At 42.7% G+C, this 22414-nt stretch overlaps 1 protein-coding gene and 1 pseudogene across 1 annotated transcript in view; one reads left to right on the top strand and one right to left on the bottom strand.

The window, feature by feature from the left end:
- Positions 1-22414, top strand: part of Spon1 (spondin 1) — a 317562-nt gene that overhangs the window by 110876 nt on the left and 184272 nt on the right. The window lies entirely within an intron of this gene.
- Positions 2664-3128, bottom strand: LOC111817688 (annotated as a pseudogene).

The raw sequence follows: 22414 nt of genomic DNA on the forward strand, positions 1-22414 counted from the left end.
CACTTGTTTTGGGTGGGCACTGGGTTTCCTCCATATGTTTTTGCATTTGATTCTTTACTGCAGATGTTATTAATTCAGGGATTTCTTTTTTTATTTCCAGTCTAAGTTCCTCTATACCTTTCTGCAGCTGTTTCTTTATTTCAAAAGCCATTGATTCAGTGCTTTCAACTGTGTGACTCCCAATTTGTTCTGTGTTAGTGTCCTCTGCACTTTTTACGGGTGGGGTTGGGTTCTGAGATTGCATTTTGTTCTTTCTCGTCATTTTGTGTAGCACTGTCTTCTGACCTTTGTTGTAGATCTTTGTTGTAGTTATAACCTTAGCATGTACTGAAGTTCAGGTGCAGATCTACAAAGTCTGGATTTATCCACCTGTGCCTGGCTTTGGTCTGGGTGCTGTGCTCAGCTCCTTCCTGCTGCTGCCCTTGAGAGTGAACCTGTTTTGCCCCTGTGGCAAGATGTTCTGCTCCTGAACTAGCTGGGTGGTTCTATCCTCTACCCTGTCTGTAGGGATTGCAGCTGCAGGGTTACACCCCAGCCTGTAAGCCAAGCCTGAGTTGAGCCTGGAGTGGACAAGGTGGAGTAGGAGGGAGAGGTAGCTCTCCCATACACTCACCTGACCTGGGCTGAATGGGTCTGGGGGTTCCCGGAATGCGGCAAAATTCCTACTCGGCAGGCAGGGTGGGGGAGGTGCTGCGGAGTGGTGGGGGGCATTCCAAGGGCGTGGAAGAAGGTGTCACCCAGAGTGTGCCTGCACTGGGATCAGGAGTCGGTCCCGCCAGCACAGGGTAGCAGGAAGCTCTCCCACATACTCACCGGACCTGGGCTAGGACTGGGTCTGGGGGTTCCCAGAATACGGCAGAAATTCCTACTCTGTGGGCGGGTTGGGGGAGGTGCTGCGTAGTGGTGGGGGGCATCCCAAGGGGGTGGAAGATGGTCTCACCCACGCTGCCTCTGGGCTGGGACCAGGAGTCAGTCCTGCCTGTGCAGGGTAGCCAGAAGCTCTCCCACACACTCACTGGGTCTGGGCTAGGAGTGGGTCTGGGTGTTCCTGGAACGTGACAGAAATTCCTCTGTTCTGTGATTTTGGAAAATACAGTTACCTCAAGTCAACAACTTCTGATGTTGCCAGTCCTACAGAAAACCCACTGCTACTATGGATTACTGGACTGTATTGGAATATTTTGCTGAGTTCACGCACCTACAATATTTAAATTATAATGGCATACCCTTCTATGACAAAACTAAACAAAGAAAAGGGGATACAAATGAACGACCATTTTGTTTCTGTATATTCAAAGTAGGATAGACATATACACCTACTTTCTCTTAATTCAATGAATAGCAAGATTTGTTCTAATAGTGTTTGTGGATAGGATATCATGTCTGTATCTTATACAATGAATAACCACTAAGACAATATGCAATGTATTAATTATTGAAACTGTCCTATTACTCAGTTTTGAAACTGTCTCATTGCTATTTGTTTCTCAATAAAATTATTTTTAAAAAACAAAACAAAAAAGATGCCCTTTGTTAAAAAAATAAAAAATAAAAAAAGGAAAAGACAGCCACATTTATGTTCCTGTGGAAAAGATGCCCCACAGGGACGGGGAGATAGCTCACTGACATAAGTGCCTGCCTGGCAAGCACAAGGTCCTGAGCTCAATCCCTGGTACCAAGAAAAAAAGAAAGAAAGAAAGAAAGAAAGAAAGAAAGAAAGAAAGAAAATATGGCCCATCATGTTGGTCAGCCAATTCAGTTTGCAAACAAAACAAAAAATTTTCAAAGTACTTCTGTTTGCAAAATAAACTGTTTGAGAGCAGAAGTGTTCTTGAACCCAGGTGCCACTATATAGGGGAGTATCTTTAAAACAGTGGAATTTGCAATAGGAAGAAGTGTGTGAACTTTCCCTGTTTCCTGTGACCCGTTGACCATTACATCCTGGCCTTTGTCTCTAACCCTTCTTATAGTTTTTGTCTTCATGCTTGTCTTATCAAGTACAAATACAGCTATTCCCACTCATTTTTGCTTTCCATTTACCTGAAATATGATTTTCTGTCCTTTCGTTTTCATCAAGTCTGTTTACTGTTTGTTTGTTTGTTTGTTTGTTTGTTTGTTTGTTTTGGTGGAACCCGGGATTGCACTCAGGTCCTTGCGCTTGCCGAGGAAGTTCATATTCTACTGAGCCATCTCCCCAGCCCCAAGTCTGTTTACTGTTGAGCTAAGTTTCTCATAGACATTATATTGTTGGGGCTTCTCTTTCTTGTTTTGCTTTTGCTTGTTTTTTAGTGTCACATCATAAATTCTGTTTTTACATTTTGATCAGTAATAAGGAAAATAATAAAAGAGATAAAGAAGTTCCAAAAGCAGGATGTTCATTCATATATACACAAGACATGAATAGTATAGGTTCATTTCTAGCTAATTTGATCCTATTCACACACTTAAAATACAAAGTACATTTCAATCTGTCAAGGAGCTCACCACATTTAGCACTGGAAAGAAACTATACATTAATTTTTGATCATGACCTCAATATCTTGCAATAGGAAAAGAAAATCCATGTACTCTAGATACTTATCATTGTCAATTAACAAAGCATTAACTTTGAAAGGTAATTCCTGCATAGCACCAATTCATAAATGATATAAAGGATTAAAATCTTAAAACAGGTGTATTGTGTGAACTACTCTGATACAGTGTTTTGTTTTCATCTCCTCCAGTGCTTGCTGGAGCTGCTGAACTAAATGAAGCAGGGGGGCTGGGTCTTCCAAACAGCAATTTGGAAGGTTGGGCACCAGTCCATTTAGAATAGTTCTGGTCTGCTTTCTGTTCTCCAGATAAAGCTGAAGTATTCATCTGTTGAGTTGTTCAGAGAATCCTAAAATGAAAACACAGTCTTGGAAATGCAGTTCAGATATCATAAGCTTTGAGCTCTCAGAGAGGAGATACGTTCATCCTTCCACACCACGCTGGACAGTGGCACTGTTCACACTGAGTTTTCTGGAGGTGCCTTTCTAGATTTTAGGATTGGATCATCGCCTTGGAAACTCCACTTCAATCTGCCCAAACTTGGCGACCAGCAGGAAAATCACATATTCCTTGTGTTCCTCAGACAAATCCAGCATCTTTTCTGTCCAGCCAGTTTCACCCTGTTTTGTTTTGTTATTCAGTCTGTATCTTTTAATTGGAGAATTTAGTCCATTTATATTGAGAGTTATTGATAAGTAAGAACTTATTCTTATCATTTGGTTGATCTATTACTTGTTTAGAATACACTTTATTTTACTCTGTCCATCTTTGTGTTCTGATGATTTACTATACTGATAATATTCAATTTTTTATTTCTGATGTTTGATTTTGATTATCCTTTTGTGTATCTACTGATCTAGTGAGATATATACATTCACTTACTTTCATAATGCAGTTACCTTTCTTTCACTTCTGGGTGTAGAAGTTCTATAAGCACCTTTTGTAAGGCTAGTCTGATTTTTGCTCGCATTTGAAGGGCTTTATTTCTCCTTCATGAGGGATAGCCTATTGGGAGTGATTGTTTTGTTTTGGTACCAGGGATCGAACTCAGAACCTTACATTTACCAGGCAGGCACTTATGCTGCTGAGCTATCTCCCCAACTGGGTGTAGTATTCTTGTTTGGCAATTATTTCATTTCAGGTTTTGGATTATGTCATTCTCTTTCCTTGTCTATATCATTTCTGCTGAGAAATCTGCTGTTAGTCCACTAGAGATATCATCAAATATGTCTTGGTGCTTTTCTTTCAGAGATTCTAGACTGTTGCATTGCTTTATAATTTTGAAAGTTTTACTATAATATACTGAGGTGAAGGTCTTTCCTATTCATGTTTAGTTGGAGCCTAAGAACCCTCCTTACAAGGATTTCTGTGTTTCCTGAGATCTGGAAAGTTTTCTGCTATAATTTTTAAAAATAGGTTTTCTAGGCCAGCCAGATAGCTCAGTGGATTAAAGGGCCTGCTTAAGCAGACACAAGGACCAGTGTTCGATCCTCATCATGCTATGCTGGCTCCACCCCTTGGGCACACTGAGCCAGCAATTGACACTGGGCATAGTGACATGCACCTTTACCCTCAGCACTTGGGAGGCTAAAAACAGGAGGATTGCTACGAGTCCGATTTGTGTAATGAGACCCTGTAGACCCTATGCTAAATACATTTAAAAGAAAAATAGGTTTTCTATGCCATTAACTTTCCCCCTTTAACTTCAGATATCCAAAAAATATTTTTTTCAGGTACTGGTGTCTCAGAGATACTCTCTTTGAATACTTTGAATACTCTCTTTGTTATCTGTCTGTCTGTCTGTCCATCCATCTGTCCATCTGTCCTTCCTTCCTTCCTTTTTTTCTTTTTGTCTGGCAAGAGATGCTTCAAATGATTTACTTCAAATTCTGATGTTCTACCTTCCCTGGAGGTAGTCTGTTGTTGAGTCGCTCATTTGCATTTTTTTTTTTTTTAACTTAACTTGGTTCTTTGCTGAATATTCTCATTCATATCTGCATTGTCTTTGTAACTTCATTTAACTGTTTATTTTATTATCTTGGATTTCATTGATTTTTAAAAAATTTTATATGTTTTCTATGTTGGGGATTGAGTCCACAATGCTTCTATTAATCTACATTTCCCACCGCCACCCAGCCACCCTTGGCTGAGGAGCTGAGCTCCCTGGCTAGGCTTGAATCTAGGATTCTCATTACTCAGACTCCCAAAGTTCTGGAATTATAGGCATGCGCCACCATGCCTGGCTCATTGAGTTGTTTCGCAATCTTTCTTTTGAATTCTTTATCCAGCATTTTATCCAGAGCAATATCTTCAGAATGTGTTGCTAGAGAATTATTATGTTGTTGTGGATGTACCATGTTGCTTTCTTTTTCATATTTCTTGGCCTCCTATATTTGAGATTTGCACACCTCATGAATCACAACTACCACATCTGGTAGCGTTGCTACCACTTTTATTGGATGATCTTAGTAGCAGCTTTCTCCTGAATATGTGTCTTGGGAAACCCGTTTATTATACAGTATAGCTTTTCTTTCCAGCTGGGCATCACAGCATATTATTCCTATCACTCCCTTTGGCTGTGATTAATGACTCTGGGCACAATATGTGCCACAGTGAAATCAGACCCATTTTCTTCGTGGTTTATGCAAGAGTAGCAGGTAACAGTGGTTCAGACAAGAATGGTGCCAAAAGCAGTGGCTATGGGGGTCTTCACTATGTTACTCCTACAATGGATGGGTGGATCCTTTCAAGCAAAGAGGTTTTGAGCACTGTTGATTCTAGGTCTCCTACCCACAAGGCCCTCTGTACTTACAGCCTCAGCAGTAGTGCAGGGTCTGAAGCACTTGCTCTCTGACCATCCAGGGGCATGAGTCGGGGGCTACATGAGAGAGGCAGTGATAGGGAATTGCAGATCTTCTCTGAACGCTCACACCCAGTCCTGATAGCAGTGGGAAAGTCACACAGCAAGAGCAGGAGCTGTGAGGTGACTAAGGTGGGAACCGAGGCGTTCCTCTCTGCTGGTGACAGCACACAGATAGGAGAGCACCTGCAGCTGGTATCAGGCAAAGATCCATTTGGCTTTCTTGGCTGTGTGCTTCCAGGCAACATCTGGAGCTGGACCTTTCTCCCCTCAACTCCTTCAGTCTGGCAGAGCAAGTTGTTGCTTGTGAGCCGAGCAGCGGCATAGCCAAGGTGCTCCTTCCTGGCCCTGTCAGTAACCACCTGGTGGTGGGGCAGGGTGGAGTGGTGGGGGAATCCCATTGGCACCTGCCTTCTGTCCTGGCTCTGGGGCAAGTCTACAGACTGCTACCTGCACCCTTGGTCTCAGAGGGCCAGTGCCTGGACTCTGGCTATTGAAAGCAACACCCTCTAATCTCCTCTGTGTTGCAACACCTGTCCCCTAGAGTACAGGGCACCCAGCAGACTTGAGGCCAACCTGGGCTCCCTGGAGAGTTACCCTCCCTACCCCAGCCAGTGCAGTAGGATGTTCTGTGGAGCCCCAGAGATGGAGCTATGCAGGCATCTCTGACCTGCAAACAGTCTCAATTCAGACCACAGTTCCTTTCTCAAGATGGCCTGAGTAGTCACTGGAAATTATGAGATTGTTTTCCAATGGTGACTACGTAGATTCCTGGTTACTTATCAATGTGGACAAAAAACTAGTGAGGGTTGTGGAAGTTTTCAGTTTCTTACTCCAGGTTCTTTGATGTAAACATGGTCCCAGTCTCTTGCTGATAGCCAGCATTCTCTCATGTCTCTCACGTACATCGGTTCTTCTTGTGAAGGAGAAGGCGAACACTGGGTACCTCTATTCAGCCCTCTTGGGTGTCCAGGTAACTTGTTTGAAAGGCCCAGTGCATCAGATGTCTCCCCTGTCCAAGTGGGGTAATAGTATAGCTGCTCCACAGAGTTGCTGCGAGCAGCAAGTGGGTCAGGACGTGTGAACCCTAGCACAGAGTAAGCCCTGCACGAGGTGGTGTTGTGATTGTCGCTGTTATTGTGATTGTTGTACAATTGCCACCAAACAAAGATGATCACAATGGCAATGTTTGCTAAGACAAAGAAACAGCATCCCCAGAAGTGAATGTTTTTAAGTGCCAGTATTTTGGACAATGCCTGTAACTTGTATTTATTTTTTATGAGCATATTTGCAATATGCAATGACTACATTCATCACAGGTCATGGATCCATGATCTAACACATCTTAATTCTATTTATACCCCCATCCTCTTGGCCCTTTTCTCATTTGCAATGATCTATCCCCCCCAAATCTATAATTTAAAGATGATTTCAGAGTTTCAAAACCTATTGAGTTTTAGGTCTACTGGGGCCTCACTCTATTTGCTTGCTTTCTGCTTGCTGATTCTCATTAAAAATGATGGGGCACTAGAAAAATATATAAAACAGAAGAGTCATGCAAAATTTTAAAATATCAAAACTAAGGAAGATAAACACTGAAATACTGCATCAAGACAGAAGAAAGACTAAGCAAAATATACACAGGCTATAAGTTCTCATGCAGATAAATGGATTACAACTTACTAAATAAAATAGATAACCATAGGTCATTTAATATAAAAACATATGCCAGTTAAATTTTAAAAATGAATAAATACATAACTAGAAAGTTTGATATAGAATGAAAAGTTTATATAATCTCAAACTACCCATCCCCAAAATGCTTGGTAAATACAAAGAGGAAAAAAAGGAATGTTTGAGTGGAGAAGTCTTGCAGAAATCTGTCGTGGAATAAATCTAAACTTCAATTATGTGCCACTTGATAAGATGCAATGAGAAAGACACAGCATCCTACCTATTGCGTTAATGCTAAAGATGCATTAGCTAAATTGAATTATGAGGAAACATCAGACAAGCTCGTCATTTTGCAGATTAAACAACATGTAATCTTTGGAAGTTTCAAAGTCATAAAAGACAAGGAAAGACTGAAATACTGTTATCGACTGAAGGAACTAAAGTAACGGAAAGTCTCAGTATAACAGAGTGATCCTAAGCTAGATCTTTTGGCTATCAAGGAGCAATGGTTGACACTTGAGTAGAGTTGAATAAGGATCCCATATGTGAATAGTAACTTCTAATTCTGAAAGTTATATTGTAGTTTTCTAGATTTTCCTTGTGTGGGGGAAAATACATAAGAGAGTATCATACTTGAAGCAACTGAGCATCTTGTCAACCACTTAGTCCCAAATGTTTCAGGGAGTGGATGGATTTCTTTATATGGTTCTTTTGTTAAGTCCTCAAAAATTTTATTTATTTTTTCCATAATTTTATTGAGAAACAAATAGCAATGAGACAGTTTCAAATCAAATTGGCAGGACAGTTTCAATAATTAACACATTGCATACATTCCTCCCAGTGGTTAATTGCTGTACAAGATGTGGACATGATATCCTATCTACAAACACCATTAGAACAAATCACTCTATTCTTTAAGAGAATGTAACTATATATCTATCCTAACCACTTTGAATACACAGATACAAAATGGACATTCATCTGTATACCCTTTTTTTTGTTAAGTTCCGTTATTTGAATATTATAGGTGTGTTAACTCAGCAAAATAATCTAAAAGAGTTCAGTAGTCCATAATAATATTGGGTCTTCTACTTCACTGGCAATGTGAAAAATTGTTGACCTGAGTCCCCTACAGCTCAACATAACAGCATGGCTTTACTTCTTATATTTCATTTTTATACTTTTCTGCTGGGTGATTAAGACCAAGGTAAAGCAGGACCTATGCAACAAGAGTTGTAGCTTTTGGGTCTGATAAGGTCAATGAAATCCCCTCAGGATTTATCCTGAGATCCTATACCTCAGAATGTTTGTCAGTGTCAGCCATGTGGACGAGTCACAGACATTGCTTGGCGAATGTGCTTTCTGTGAAAGCCTGAGAGAATGTTTTCTCTCCATGTGACTCTCCTTAGGCACATATATGGTTCTTGTAAGTTTTCTATAAAGTTGAAATGTGTGTCATGTAATCTTAATTGCTAAGTTGCCTGGATGAAGAGATTCCTGGAGAGGTCACTGGATCATATATACCAGTGGACTCATATGCTAAAGTTCATAGTTGAATGTGCTGTTGGGAAATAGGACCCAGTTGGAGAAAGTGGACCACTGGGGTGAGTCTTTGGGCCCCAAGCCCAACCCTGGGGATGCAGAGCTGATCAATGTGGAGCCTATGCTATCAGGAACTTGCAGACAACAGGAATGTCTCTCTCTCTGTCTCTGTCTGTCTCTCTCTCTCTCTCTCTCTCTCTCTCTCTCTCTCTCTGGTGCTCTTTCCCTGTGTTCTGCTTCTCAGCTGCTTTGAAGCATGCAGTAGCCCCACCATGCCCATCTGCCATGATGTGTCTTCCTCAAAGTCAGCTTACTATGAACTGAACCCTCTGAAACCACAAGCCAAATAAACCTACTCCTTTAAATTATGTGTGTCAGGTATTGGATCCCAGCAATGAGAAGCTGACTAATGCCAAGTGGTTTCCAATTGGTGACTTACTGGAAAGTCTCCAGGTGGTTGGGGAGCGGAAGAACTGCATTTGTATCTTTTATTCTTTCTCCTTTTCCTGTTTTCTTTCTGGTTTCTTCCTCCCAGAAAGCTGTGCTGAGGTCTGGAGGAGAAGACAATGGGTTCAAGAGAAAAGATAGACAGGAACTTACCAGGTCTGAGAGACTGGACTGAGTTCCTTCCTTCCTTCCTTCCTTCCTTCCTTCCTTCCTTCCTTCTATCCAGCCAGCCAGCCAGCCAGCCAGCCTTCCATTCATCCATCCATCCATCTTTTTGCCCCTCTTTCTTTCCCATAGTGTAGGCACTAAGTACCATCATTGCATACCAAGCCCCAAGCCCAACCCTGGGGATGCAGAGCTGATCAATGTGTAGCCTATGCTATCAGGAACTTGCAGACAACAGACAAGGCAGGGGGCAGTAGCCACAGAGCCAGGCTTCTCCCAAGTGCCGTCCTGGGAGCAACATAGAGCCAGAGCTCCCAACCTTATTGGAAGTAATGAAGAAGGTCCAAGGCACACAACCTCTGAGTGACAGAGTATACCAGCAAAAGCTTTAGAAAAGGGGAGACAGACTGGGACTGTGCCTAGGCCAGGGAATGAAGGAATACTTTTGGGCCTGTGCAGGAGATGCAGAGGAAGCAGGACAAGCTGTGGTTGAGATGAGTGAGACTGTGCAGGGGTATAAGGATCTGATGCTCAATGACATGATTTTTTTCTTTTATTTTCCTTCTCTCTTTTATTCTTTCCTTTGTCAAAATATCCCTTCCCTGAGAAGTCACCCATATGATGACCTCATTTTTATTTTTATTTTTGTATTTAGTACAGGGTCTACAGGGTCTACAGAGTCTCACTATGTAGATCAGACTCATAGTAATCCTCCTGTTTATAGCCTCCCAAGTGCTGGGATTACAGGCACGTGCCATCATGGCCAGTCTCAATTGCTGTCTCAGTGTGCCCCGGGGACGGGGCCAGCACGACAGACCCTGGGATGGAACTCTGGCCACTGCATCTGCCTAAGCAGGTGCTTTAATCTGTTGAGGTATTTGGCCGGCCCATGACCTCATTTTTAAAAAGGCAGTAATGGTAATAGCAAAAATGCATGCTGATGATCTTATGATGAAGATAACATTATTTGCTCCATTGTACAGGGAAGAAAACAGAGGCACAACTTTTCCAACACCATGTAGCTCCTAAGTGTAGAGCTAGACATGAGTCCCAGCTGTCTGATGCCCTAGATCAAGCCTTTGACCTGCCCCAAAACCTGAAGACATCTTCATTGAGGCCAACTTCCCATCTTTTTAAAAAGAACTTTAGTAAACAGGCAAAGTAGGAGATGTTTACAATCTTCAGTCTTTGTACATCTCACGCTCAGGTCAGCACCCATACCATGTTTGTTAGCTTTCCATTGTTGTGCCAAAATACCTGAGAAAAATGACTTAAAGAAGGAAAGAGTCCCTTTGGCTCATGACTTCAGAGGCTCCAGTCCATGGTCGCTGGGTTCCGCTGTTGCTGGGCCCAGGTGAAGCAGAAGGTCCTGGCTGAAGAGCACAGTGGAGCAGCTGCTCATGTTCTGGTGGCCAGGAAGCAGGGGAGGGGCAAAGGGCTAGGGTCCCCTGCTCCCCTCCAGGGTGTGTGCTCAGTGCCCTAACTCCTCTTCCAAGGCCTCAACTCCAGATAAAGCCACCAGCTTGTGGCCAAGCCTTCAACACATGAGTTCTCAGGGGACATTTCAGATTTAAACCCTAACAGTCACTTGATCCCTGTGCACACCCGTTCTGTCATCAGTTGTGTGTGACCCGTCATGGGTCCAGAGAAACTGAGCTAGACGAGGTGAGGGTTTTACCCAGACTGGCCACTGGGCCTGAGCAGCTCATAGTGGAGGAGGACAGGACATCTCAGGGTCAATGTGCATACCAAAAGCCTTCAAAGGAAGGACAGTCTCAAGGTGAGAAACTAGACACTAATTTGGGTCACAGTGAGGAATTCAGGCAATAAGGCAAGATCAAAGCCGAGCTGGGCTAGACATAGTGTACACACTTGTTGTCCTAGCACTCTGGGAGGCTGAGGCAGGAGGATCACAAATTCAAGCCCAGTCAGTGCAGACAATTTAGCAATTCAGTGAGGCACTGTCTCAAAAAGCAAGCAAACAAACAAAAACCAGTTAAGTCCTGGATATGTAGATCAGTGTTGAAGGCCCTGAGTTAAATCTCAAGTATTATCCCCCAAAAAACCTTTAAAATGCTTATGTGTTGCACTTGTCTTAGTTACTTTTCTCATTGCTGAGACAAAATACCCAACATCCCAAATTAAATAGGACAGGTTTATTTAGCTCACAGTTTTCAGATGTTTCAGCCCATAGTCACCTGGCTCCAAGGCAGGGTGACATGGCAGAGAACAGTTCAGAATGTAATAAAAAGCAGCAAGAGGAAGCCAAGCCTCTTCCCGCCCCTTATTTTGCATCCAGGCTACCTCTACTGTGTCAATCCCCTGTGGGCTGGTTTAGTAATGACCACCTTTAATCCTTGCACCCTTAATCTTAGCACTGACCATGAAACAATCCCCCACTCTAGATTCAGCCACCTCTGGAGAAACTGTGACTGAGTGAGGCTTTGGGGGGACATCTAAACCAGGCCATTAGCACCCCCATAGGAGGTATTTGGCTTCCGTGCAGAAAGAACAACCAAACAGTGTTCCCCACACTCTACCCCTCACTATGCCTCAAGCCTCAGTCATTTGACAGACACTTAGTGAGCACCTACTGTGTGCCAAGCTCGTGCTACCTATGGGAGAGGAAAAAGAAAGAGGCAGAGGGGCTGGCACCAGGACACTCATCTGTAACCCTCTAATGTCAGGTGTGAGCACCTACTGTGTGCCAAGCTCGTGCTACCTATGGGGGAGGGAAAAGAAAGAGGCAGAGGGACCTGCACCAGGACACTCATCCGTAACCCTCTAATGGCAGGCTGTCTTTGGATCCAGGCTACATTCCTATTTTCTCTTCATCCCCTGGAATAAAGCCAGCAAATGACAGAGTCACCAGCTGAGGGACAGTGGGGTTGGGGAGGGGCAGCTAACTCCCCTCCCATTCACTGTCACAGCCATCTCTAAAAGAGCTCTTCCCAGAAGAGCGTAATTATTCCATTATTCCTCCACAGCCAGGAAAGCTGGCCCTTTCCACACCTCTGTGGAACTCGCCACAGATGCTGCTGCTAATCACGCTTTCCTTGGAAATGGTCTGTTGTACCAAGCTTGTACCTTGCAGCAGGGCTCCGGGGCAGACAAGTCAAGGTTGACACGGTGGCTCATCCCGTCCAAGCCTGGCAAGTGCCCTTTCCATTATTTAAATAGTGTGAGATTGACAGTTTTCCACTCTACCTCTCAACCATTGCCTCAAGGTTGATATCATAATCATTGTGGGAAATTAAAGCTTAGAGAGGTGCTAGGATTTGTACTGGATTGAAGAGACCCAGAGCGTGAAAGCCAAGATACAAACTGGCATGCTATGCTGTGCACGATGTCTTTTCGGATGGCCCAAATCTAGTGGGGATACCTGCTGCTGCCTTTGCCCAGTAACCTTATCTTAGGGCTCCTTGTCCCACAGGGGGCAGGAGAGACCAGTGGAGAAGACTTGGGTTGAGAAGCCAAACCGCACGGGTTCTTAATCCTGGCTTCTCTCCTTTACCCTATGTAACCTTGAGCAAGGTTTCAGATCCCACTCTTGCCTTGGCTTTTTTCAGCAGCCAAAGAAGATAACAATAGCACCGTGCCTACCCCCTAGATGAGAGAGTTAAAGCAGCAAATCTGCACCCGTCCCGCTTGGCCCTGGCCACACATTAAAATCACTTGGCTCGCTTGTAACCCACTGTTTCTCTGACCGCCACCTCTGCAAATTCTAAGCTCATTGGTCTGGGATGGAATTAGGATGTCAGTTATCCCTCCAATGACACTAACGACTAGCCCAGTTATTAAAACCCTTCGATGGTATAACATAAATGCTTCGGAGTGCTTGGCACATAGTAGGTACTCAGTAGCTGGTAGTCGATGTCATACTGGCTGAAGAGAAAGCCAAGACACATGACCTGACACTGACGGATTGGCACAAACTCCCAGGTGGGCCATAGCTCGGACTGGGCAGAAAAACACAAACACGTGAGAGGTTAAATAAAAATACAAAGTTTTAAAAGTGGAAGAAGAAAACTTTTGGTAGGAAACTTCCACATCGCTTTAGCTGATTAATATTCCCAGGAACCCCATACAGGAAATATGAACTGCAATTTAGAGGGCAGAAAACTGAGATATTGAATTTGACCGTCTCCACTTTTTCAAGGTATAGGAGATAAACTGCTTCTCTGAATCTCAGTTTTCATGTCCTATACCCTGAAAAAGTAGAGACAGGGTCAAATTCAATCTACCTGACCATAGATGTCTCTTATACCGTCTCTACCACACTGAGTTCACGATACTTACACAGACAAGTAGAAAACTAGTTGGGGTTGGAGTTTCAAAGGTTCAGATGCTAGCATATGTAGGGGCTCATCTGTCATCTGCCTGTCATTCTGTCCACTTATCCAGCCTCCCAATTCTGTTGCCTGCTTCGTAAGACAAAGATTGTCAGCTTACACATTTCACCATTTTCATGAATAAGGTTAGAAATGAGCTTTAAGTTAAACAGCGTATTGCTCCCAATAAATCGGAGGACAAAGATAGCCAAGTTATGCTTTGAACTAAGTGTGTTAATGGTATCAGATTACTTAATGTAGATTAACTACCAGTCCTGCACAGTAATAGAAATAGAAGAAAATGAAACTAATGTGATTAAATACACTCTGAGACTATTTATTTTGTTGATTGTTAAAATCTAGTCAACAGGCAGATTGCACCCTTGCAGCTGCAACTCCAGAACGGCCCAGCCTCCCCTCAGCTGTTGCTAATTAATGTGATTTTCCTAATAACTGTTTTCTGATAGCACACAGACAGTGGAAAATCAAAACAACTTCATTTTTATGCTGATTAGGCCTCACTACAACAACAACAGAGAACCCAGCTGGGTCCAAATGGAGATTCTGCTTGCTGCAGGCTGACACGGGCTCATCTCAGGCACAGTTGACCTGTGGTGGCGCAAGCTCATCGCACAAGTTCCTGGGCTGTGGAGAGCACAGACAGTTGCTTCATCCCCTCAGCCACGGTTGTAATGGGTCACAGCGGGAGATCCCATGGGTTCCTATAAAACAGTACTCTGGACAAAGAAGTAGCCAGCGTGCCTCATACCACCCCATCTATGGATGTCCTGGACTCCTGTCTTAATCATTGCAGCTAATTTACCAAAAACTATTTCACAAAGCAGTACAATTTATAATCAGAAACCTGGTTTAGGGCCGGCGAGATAGCTCATGGATTAAGCACCTGCTTAGGCAAGCGCAGGGACCAGGGTGCCATCCCTGGCATCACATGCCACACCAGCCCTGCCCCCGGGTGCACTAAGCAGGCCGCCGAGACCAGCATGGTGGTGCATGCTTGTGATCTCAGCGCTGGAGACACTGACAACAGGAGAACCACTGCGAGGTGGAGCCGTGTAGTGAGATACCAAATACTGTACCGAATACATAAATAGTAATAATAATAAACCTGGTTTATACTTCCTAAAAAGGGTATCAGACATATGAAGACAGAGTTTAATGAGTTTCTCTACCACTCTGTTACAACAGTGTTGTAAATTGGGCCAATTGTTGACCGCAACCTCTGGATGTGAGGAGCTCACAGTCATCTCTAGGGCAGCTTCAACAGAAAAGAAGCAAGAGGTTGAATCAATAGATTTTTTAAAACATGCCCTCTCCATTCAAACGAATACTATGTATATTGATACTAGGGGAGGAAAGGGCATCAAATACAATACAAAGACTCATTACTAAAAGGTTCTTGCAAAATGCCCTCCTAATATAGGGATTCTGGTAGCTCACTGTTTTTAAAAGGCACTGTACTTTGTGTAAGAAACATCCTAGACAGGGAGGCACCCAGAAAACTAGAGAAATACATATGTCAATCTGATGGCATAAATGTATCTAGTTGCAGAACTGGGTGTGGTGGTGCAACCCTGTAATCTCAGCACTTGGGAGGCTGAAGTAAGATCACCATGAGTTTGAGGCCAGTCTGGGCTACATAAGTGAGCTCAAGGCCAGCTTAGACTCTAAAGCAAGACCCTGTCTCAAAGTCATGTGGTTGCAAATACAAAATGAAATACTGACCAAGGCACAGGCCCTGGAAACTTTTTGGTTTTGTTTGTTTGTTTGTTTTTGTATTTTTAGGGAGTGGTCTACAGGGTATTCAGGGTCTCACTACTAGATCAGACTCATAGTGATCCACCTGTTTACAGCCTCCCAAGAGCTGAGATGACAGGCACGCACCACCATGCCCAGTCTCAGCATGCCCTAGAGGTGGGGCCGGCATGGCAGGCCCAGGGGTCAAACCTTGGCCCCTATGCCTGCTTGCAGGCACTTTAATCCATTGAGCTATTTGGCCAGCCCCCTGGAAGCTTTTTGATCTTTGGCTTCAGCTTCACCACCTGTGAGGTTCCAGCTTCCAGGGAGACCAGTTGCTCTGTGCCATGGAGGTAGCAGCCATCTGGCTTTACCCTTACCTCCTTATAGAAATGAGGAAATGAGTCCTTCCCTGCCCACTGTGACATCTCTTACCTCCATATAGTGAAGATTTTAAGCACTTCTGAGGGACACCCACTCTGAAGTTGAGCTCCTTCATCTCTTTGAGACATGCCACATGGAAATGTGTGTGTTATCATCTTGTAACTTTAGGGCAGATATTTTAAAAATTTGTTGTTTCAAACATTTCTTACCACCTTGAAAAAAATGTGCATTTGCTGTACTGTATGCTGTTTAACATGGATAAGAAGCCCCAGAATCATTCACCAGCTACCATCTTGTTAGTGGCTAAGGGCCAGCCAGATAGCTCAGTGGATTAAAGCTCCTGCTTAGGCAGAGGCAGGGCCAGGCGTTCAATTCCCAGCATGCTGTGCCAGCCCTGCCCCCGCAGCATGCTGAGATGGGGATTGAGACTAGGTGTGGTGGTACGCACCTATAAGCCCTGAGCTTGGAAGGCTATAAATAGGAGGATCATTACGAGTCAGATTTGTAGTGAGATCCTGTAGACCCTGTACTAAAATATATTTTTTTAAAAAAAGTATTAGTGATTTAGCATTTTTAAAAAATGGTCACTTGCCTTCTACTCTGCATTAAAATGAGGTCTCATTAATTTATTCCACATTTTTTACTAAGAAAACTAGAACTCTTGCCATTCTTCCTTCCCTTCTTTTGCTTTCTCCCTCTCTCTCCCTTGCTTTCTTCCTTAACTTGTCTCTGAAAGTGTGAGGAAGGCCAGAAAGCAGGACGAATTGTGCCTGGCCGCTGCAGCTTACACATGGCCTTGTGTTGCCCCAGAACTCTGTGAGGGCCCCAGGTGACAGTGGTTTACCTCTGATGCATTCATGTCACATAAAGATGAGGTCAAAGGCTACTGCGAGGGTGCAGAAGTTGAAAGAAGGAACACGAGGCCTCTTCAAGGGATGAACAAAGTTGTGGTTCAACCAGTGTCTCCTGCATACAGGAAGCTCTGCCCCTGGCCTGGCCTCCTGCTGGTGGGCACAGCACCACCCCTCTGGCTTCCAACATTGTGCAAGGAGCTGGAATTTAACCCCAAAAGTTCCTTTTGAGAGTGCTGATTGGCATTAGCCAAGCTGCTGAGCTTAGACAAAGCAAAGCAGACACAAATAGCCTTTGAATAGTGGGAAACATTTCATGACTCAGACTATCACCGTTGGCTGATTGTCCGGCTCTGTGGGAGGCACTGCTAACACAGCAGAGTTCGTGCTCCTTGCCAGACCAAGGACATATGGCTCACACTTAAAGCTGTGTGCTGGGTGGATAAGAGTTGAATTATGGGAAAGGCCAGTATACTGAAAGTGTGTGTTGGATCAACAACATCAAAGTCTGCTCTAGGAAATTTTTATTGGGGAGACAATAAAAATACAACAGGTCCTGCTTTCAGGAAGCTCAGAATTCAGTCAGAAATACAAAAGGCAAGCACTTAATAAGTCAAAAGGTAATGCAAGTTGTTAAAATTAAAGCAAGCATGAAGCATGCTCAGTGCCCTCATCCACATATTTGTCACATAGTGAACTCAGCAGAGCTGAGTTCAGTAGTTAGAAAAGAGGTATTTTAGTAAATTTTACATTGCTAGAATGAAATGCCTGAGACTGGGTAATATATAAAGAAGAAAGGCTTATTTAGCTCCCAATTGTGGAAGTTCAGTGCATGGAATTTCTACTATCAGTTTTGCTATTCTACAGGATGCTCCCATTTGCATAGAAGGAAACTTGGGGTAATAAGAAGGCTGTGTAAGAAATGGAAAGAATGGCAGGTAGCCTTACTCTTTTGCCTGAATTGCTTCCTGTTATCCCAGGGACACTGGTGCTCTGGTTTTTTGCCCCTGCTTACAGAAACCCTCAGAAGAGGGAAAAAGCTGAAGCCAAGGCAAAGAGGGATGAACCACAGAGAGTAATAGCTCATGTGAAGCCAGCAGAGGGAGCAGCCTTTCCTCTTTCTTGGATGTAGGGGTAGTTGTACAGTTATATCCACACCCTGCTGAGGCACCAAGGCACACCCAAAGGACCCATGAACAAGGCTTTGCTTTCTATTTCTTGTTTTCTAGCTGAGACAGATACTTTTTGGGATCAGAAGTTTGTGTAGAGAGAAAGCAGTTGAAGGACTTGATGCCTGGCATAAGAATTTAACCCTAGAGAAGAATAACAGCCTATCACATAAAAACCCTGAAAAAACCAATATCAGTCAATGAAATTGAAGATGTAATTAAAAAAAAAAAACTCACCAACAAAGAAAACCCAGGTCCTTGATGGATCCACAGCAAGTCTACAAGAAATTTAGAGAAGATTTAACATCAATATTTCTCAAGCTTTTTAATGAAACTGAAAGATAAACAATTCTCCCTAACCCATTGCTGGAGGCAAGTATTGCCCTGATACCAAAACCAGGAAAAAACCCAAGAAAAAAAGAACTAGGGGCTGGGAGATAGCTTGATGGTCTAAACATCTACCCGGAAAGTGCAAGGACCCGGGTTCAATCCCCAGTGCCAGATGCCGTGCTGCCCAGCCAGCCACTGAAACCAGGTATGGTAGCACATGCCTGTAATCTCAGAGCTGAAGAGGCTGAGACAGGAGGATCAGTAAGAGTCTGTTGCATAATGAGACCTTGTACCAAATAATTTTAATTTGTTTTTAAAAGAGAACTATCAACTAATCTTCCTAATGAACACAGATGTAAAACTCTTCAATACAATACTAATAAACAGAATGCAGCAAATCATCAAGAAGATTATACATGATGACCAAATGGGATTTATCCCAGGAATGCAAGGATGGTTCAATATATGCAAATCCATACATACAATGCACCACATCAACAAAGCCAAAGACAAAAATCACATGATCATCTCAATACATGTAGGAAGAACTTTTGAGAAAGTCCAACACTCATTCATGATAAAAACTCTACATATCATAGATCTTAAGAAAACATTCCTGAAATTCAATTCATCTGGAAACAGAAAAGGCCTAGAATAGCAAAAGCAGTCATGAGCAACAAAGGAAAGGTAGGAAGCATCACAACTCCTGACTTGATATTATACTACAGGGTAGAACAGGAATAGATGGTCTTTTCCTCAGTCTAATAAAAGGCTTTATGACAAATGAACAGTCAACATCATACTAAATGTATGAAAACTGAAAGCCTTCAGTTTAAATCAGGAACAAGACAAGGATGTTCATTGTCACCATTCATTGTATTTCTGGAAACATTAGCCAGACCAATTAGATAAGAGATAAATAAAAGGAATAATGCTTGGAAAGAAAGAAGTGAAATTATCATTATTTGTAGATGACATGATACTCTAAATAGAAGATCCAAAACCTTAACCAGAAGACTTCTAGATTTAATAACCAAATTCAGTAGTGCAGCTGGATACAAAGTTAAAACTCAATAATTAGTAGCATGCGCCAACCATATAGCTCAGTGAATTAAAGCACCTGCTTAGGCATAGGGACTGGGGTTTGATTCCCCAGCACCACTTGCAATGCTGGCCCTAACCCCAGGGAGTGCTGAAACAGCGATTGAGACTGGGCATGGCATGTGCCAGTAACCCCAGTACTTGGGAGGCTGAAAACAGGAGGATCACTATGAGTCTGATCTATGTAGTGAGACCCTGCAGGCCCTGTACTAAAAAAAGTCAATAGCATTCCTGTACATAGTAACAAATTCACTGAGAGAAAAATTAGGAAAACCACACCTTTCATAATAGCACCCCCAAAAATGAAATACTTAGCAATCAATCTAACAAAGTAAGTAAAGATCTACACAGTGAAAATTACAGTACTCTGAAAAAAGAGATCAAAATCTTAGATAATTGATTTCAGATAATGGATTTCAGATAATTGAAAGATATTCCTTTGTCATGGATAGGAAGAAACAACATTGTGAAAATGGCCATAGTCCCAAAACTGTTATACAGATTTAATGCAATCTCAATCAAAATATCATTAGTATATATCATAGATCTAAAGAAAACATACCTGAAATTCATCTGGAAACAGAAGAGACCTAGAATAGCAAAAGCAGTCATGAGCAACAAAGGAAAGGCAGGAAGCATCACAATCCCTGACTTGAAATTATACTACAAAGCTACTGTGAATAAATTAGCATGATACTAGCAATAAAACAGGCCAGAGTATCAATGGAAGTGATCAAAAGATGCAGACAGAAGTACAAACACACTCAGCCACCTTATCTTTGGCAAAGGGGTCAAAAATGTTCACTGAAAGGTAGCCTCTTTAATAAATGGTGCTGGAAAAACTCACTCTCCATGGGCCGAAGACTAAAACTAGACCCATGTTTACTACCATGCACTCAACTAAAGTCAAAATGAGTCAAAGATTTAAATATTAAAATAGAAGCACTAAATCTACTAGAGGAAAAGTAGGTAGAAATCTTGAAGACATCAGGGTAAGCAGAGAGTTTATGAACGGAAATCAGACTGCACAAGAAATACTTCAAATAATTGACAACTGAGATCTCACCTGTTTGAAAAGTTTCTGCATGTCAAAAGAAATCAACAAAGTAAAAACAAGACCCACAAATTGGGAACAAATTTTAACTGACTGCCCCTCACATAAAGGACTTCTATCTCAAACATAAAGAATTTTAAAAATGAAGCCCTACAAATTCAAATATGCAATCAAAAAATGGGCATCTGAGATGAATACACACTTCTCAGAGGAAGAAATACAAATGGCAAATAAATACATGAAAAAATGTTCAACATCACTGGTTATTCAAGAAATGCAGGACCAGGAAGATAGTTTGGAGGTCTGAGTGCCTGCCTTACAAGTGTACGGAGCTGGGTTTGATCCCCTGTGCTTCATGCCATGCCAACCCCCACCCCATGCTGAGCCAGCCACCAAAACTAAAACCGGGCCTGGTGGAATATGCCTGTAATCCCAGCACTGGGGAGGCTGAGACAGGAGGTCACTACAAGTCTGAGCTGTGTAGCAAGACCCCATACTGAATAAATTTAAAAAAAAAAGAAATGCAAATTAAAACAGCACTGAGATTCCATCTAACCTCCAAAGAAATGGCTTTCATCAAGAAATCAATGGAGAACAAATGCTGGAGGGGCTGGAGAGATATAGAAACCCTTCTCTACTCTTGGTGGGAGTGTAAACTGGTACAACAACTGTGGAAATCAGGGTAGAGATTCCTGAGAAGCACTAGGATTAGAGGTCCCATCTGACCCAGCTATTACCCAACTGGGTATTTGTCCAGCAGAATTGAAAACATCATACTCCAGTGATATAAGTGCACTCATGTTTATGGCAGCACAATTTGTCATAGTTAAATCTTGAAACCAGGGGCTGGGGAGATGGCTCAGTGGAATAAGCGCTTCCCTGGCAAGCACAAGGGCCTGAGTTCAATCCCTGGTTCCACAAATAAATAAATAAAAAGATAAAAATTCTTGAAAACAACCCAAATGCCCATCAACTAAGGAATGGATAAAAAAGGATGTTGTGTTTTTTATATAATGGAGTATTACTCAGCTATAAAGAAAAACTCGAGGCTTTTATAGGTAAATGAATGCAACTAGAGACCATGCTCTTCAGTGAAATCAGTCAAGCCCACATGTGTAAACATCATTTTATCTCCCTAGTGTAAGAAACTGAAAGAATAAAGTCCAAAAGGTACAATAGGTATAGTGAAAGATAAAGTACTCAAGAGGAAAGATCAGGGTTAGCCAAATACCTCGGCAGATTAAAGCGCCTGCTTAGGCAGATGCAGTGGCCGGGGTTCGATCCCTGGAATACCGTGCTGGCCCCGCCCCTGGGGTGTGCTGAGATGGCAGTTGAGACTGGGCGTGGTGGTGTACGCCTGTAATCCTAGCTCTTTGGGAGACTGAACACAGGTGGGTCTCTACAAGTCGGATCTACATAGTGAGACCCTGTAGACACTTACTAAAAAGAGAAAAAAAAGGGATGTTCAACTAGAATGGGGGAAGGGAGAAAAGAAAAAGGAAGGAAAATATATATGTATCCAAGATAGCTAAAATAACTGTGCTACTAATTTCTATTGGTTTGTTGAAAGGAACAGTTAATGGTTAATTTTTGCTTGGTTTTGCATGCTTATGTCAGGTATTCTGAACAGCTACTTTGAAGATAACAATGCGGTTTAACAACCGGTGTCTTTTTCCTATCTTGTTTTGAAATTCTGTCATTTTTAATGTTCTTTTAAATTTTTTATTCACTTTAAGATAGAAGTTACAAAATAGAAAGCCTTCGCACTGTTTCCTGCTATCATTTTAGACCTAAGGTACTTCTTAAACTTTGGGGAGTCAGGACCCCCATTGAGAATCAGATGAAAGCTGTGAATTCTTACCCAGGACATGCATGCAGGCACCTCACGCTGAATTTCATCATCCCAAAACCTGTCTGCAGACCCCAGATTGAGAACCCACGTTCTATAAACCTTGACCAGATCCTCTCTTAGGTCCCAGGAATGTAATGAGGAATAAGACATGGGCCCTGGGCCCTGGAGGCTCATGGTCTGCTGAAGTTTCTAGAGCTAAAGAAGGTGAAGGAGAAAGCCAGGCAGAGCACCGACCAACAGGTTAGCCATATGAAGCAGGACTAAGCAGGGCACAGCAATATCAGAGACAGTCAACCTGACAGACTTGGCCAGACCCCACATACCAATAATCATATTATAAAAGGCCAAATAATGAGTCCAGACAGAC

The sequence above is a fragment of the Octodon degus genome, unplaced genomic scaffold, assembly GCF_000260255.1.
Source record: "Octodon degus isolate 3935 unplaced genomic scaffold, OctDeg1.0 scaffold00067, whole genome shotgun sequence".
Taxonomy (NCBI): Eukaryota; Metazoa; Chordata; class Mammalia; order Rodentia; family Octodontidae; genus Octodon; species Octodon degus.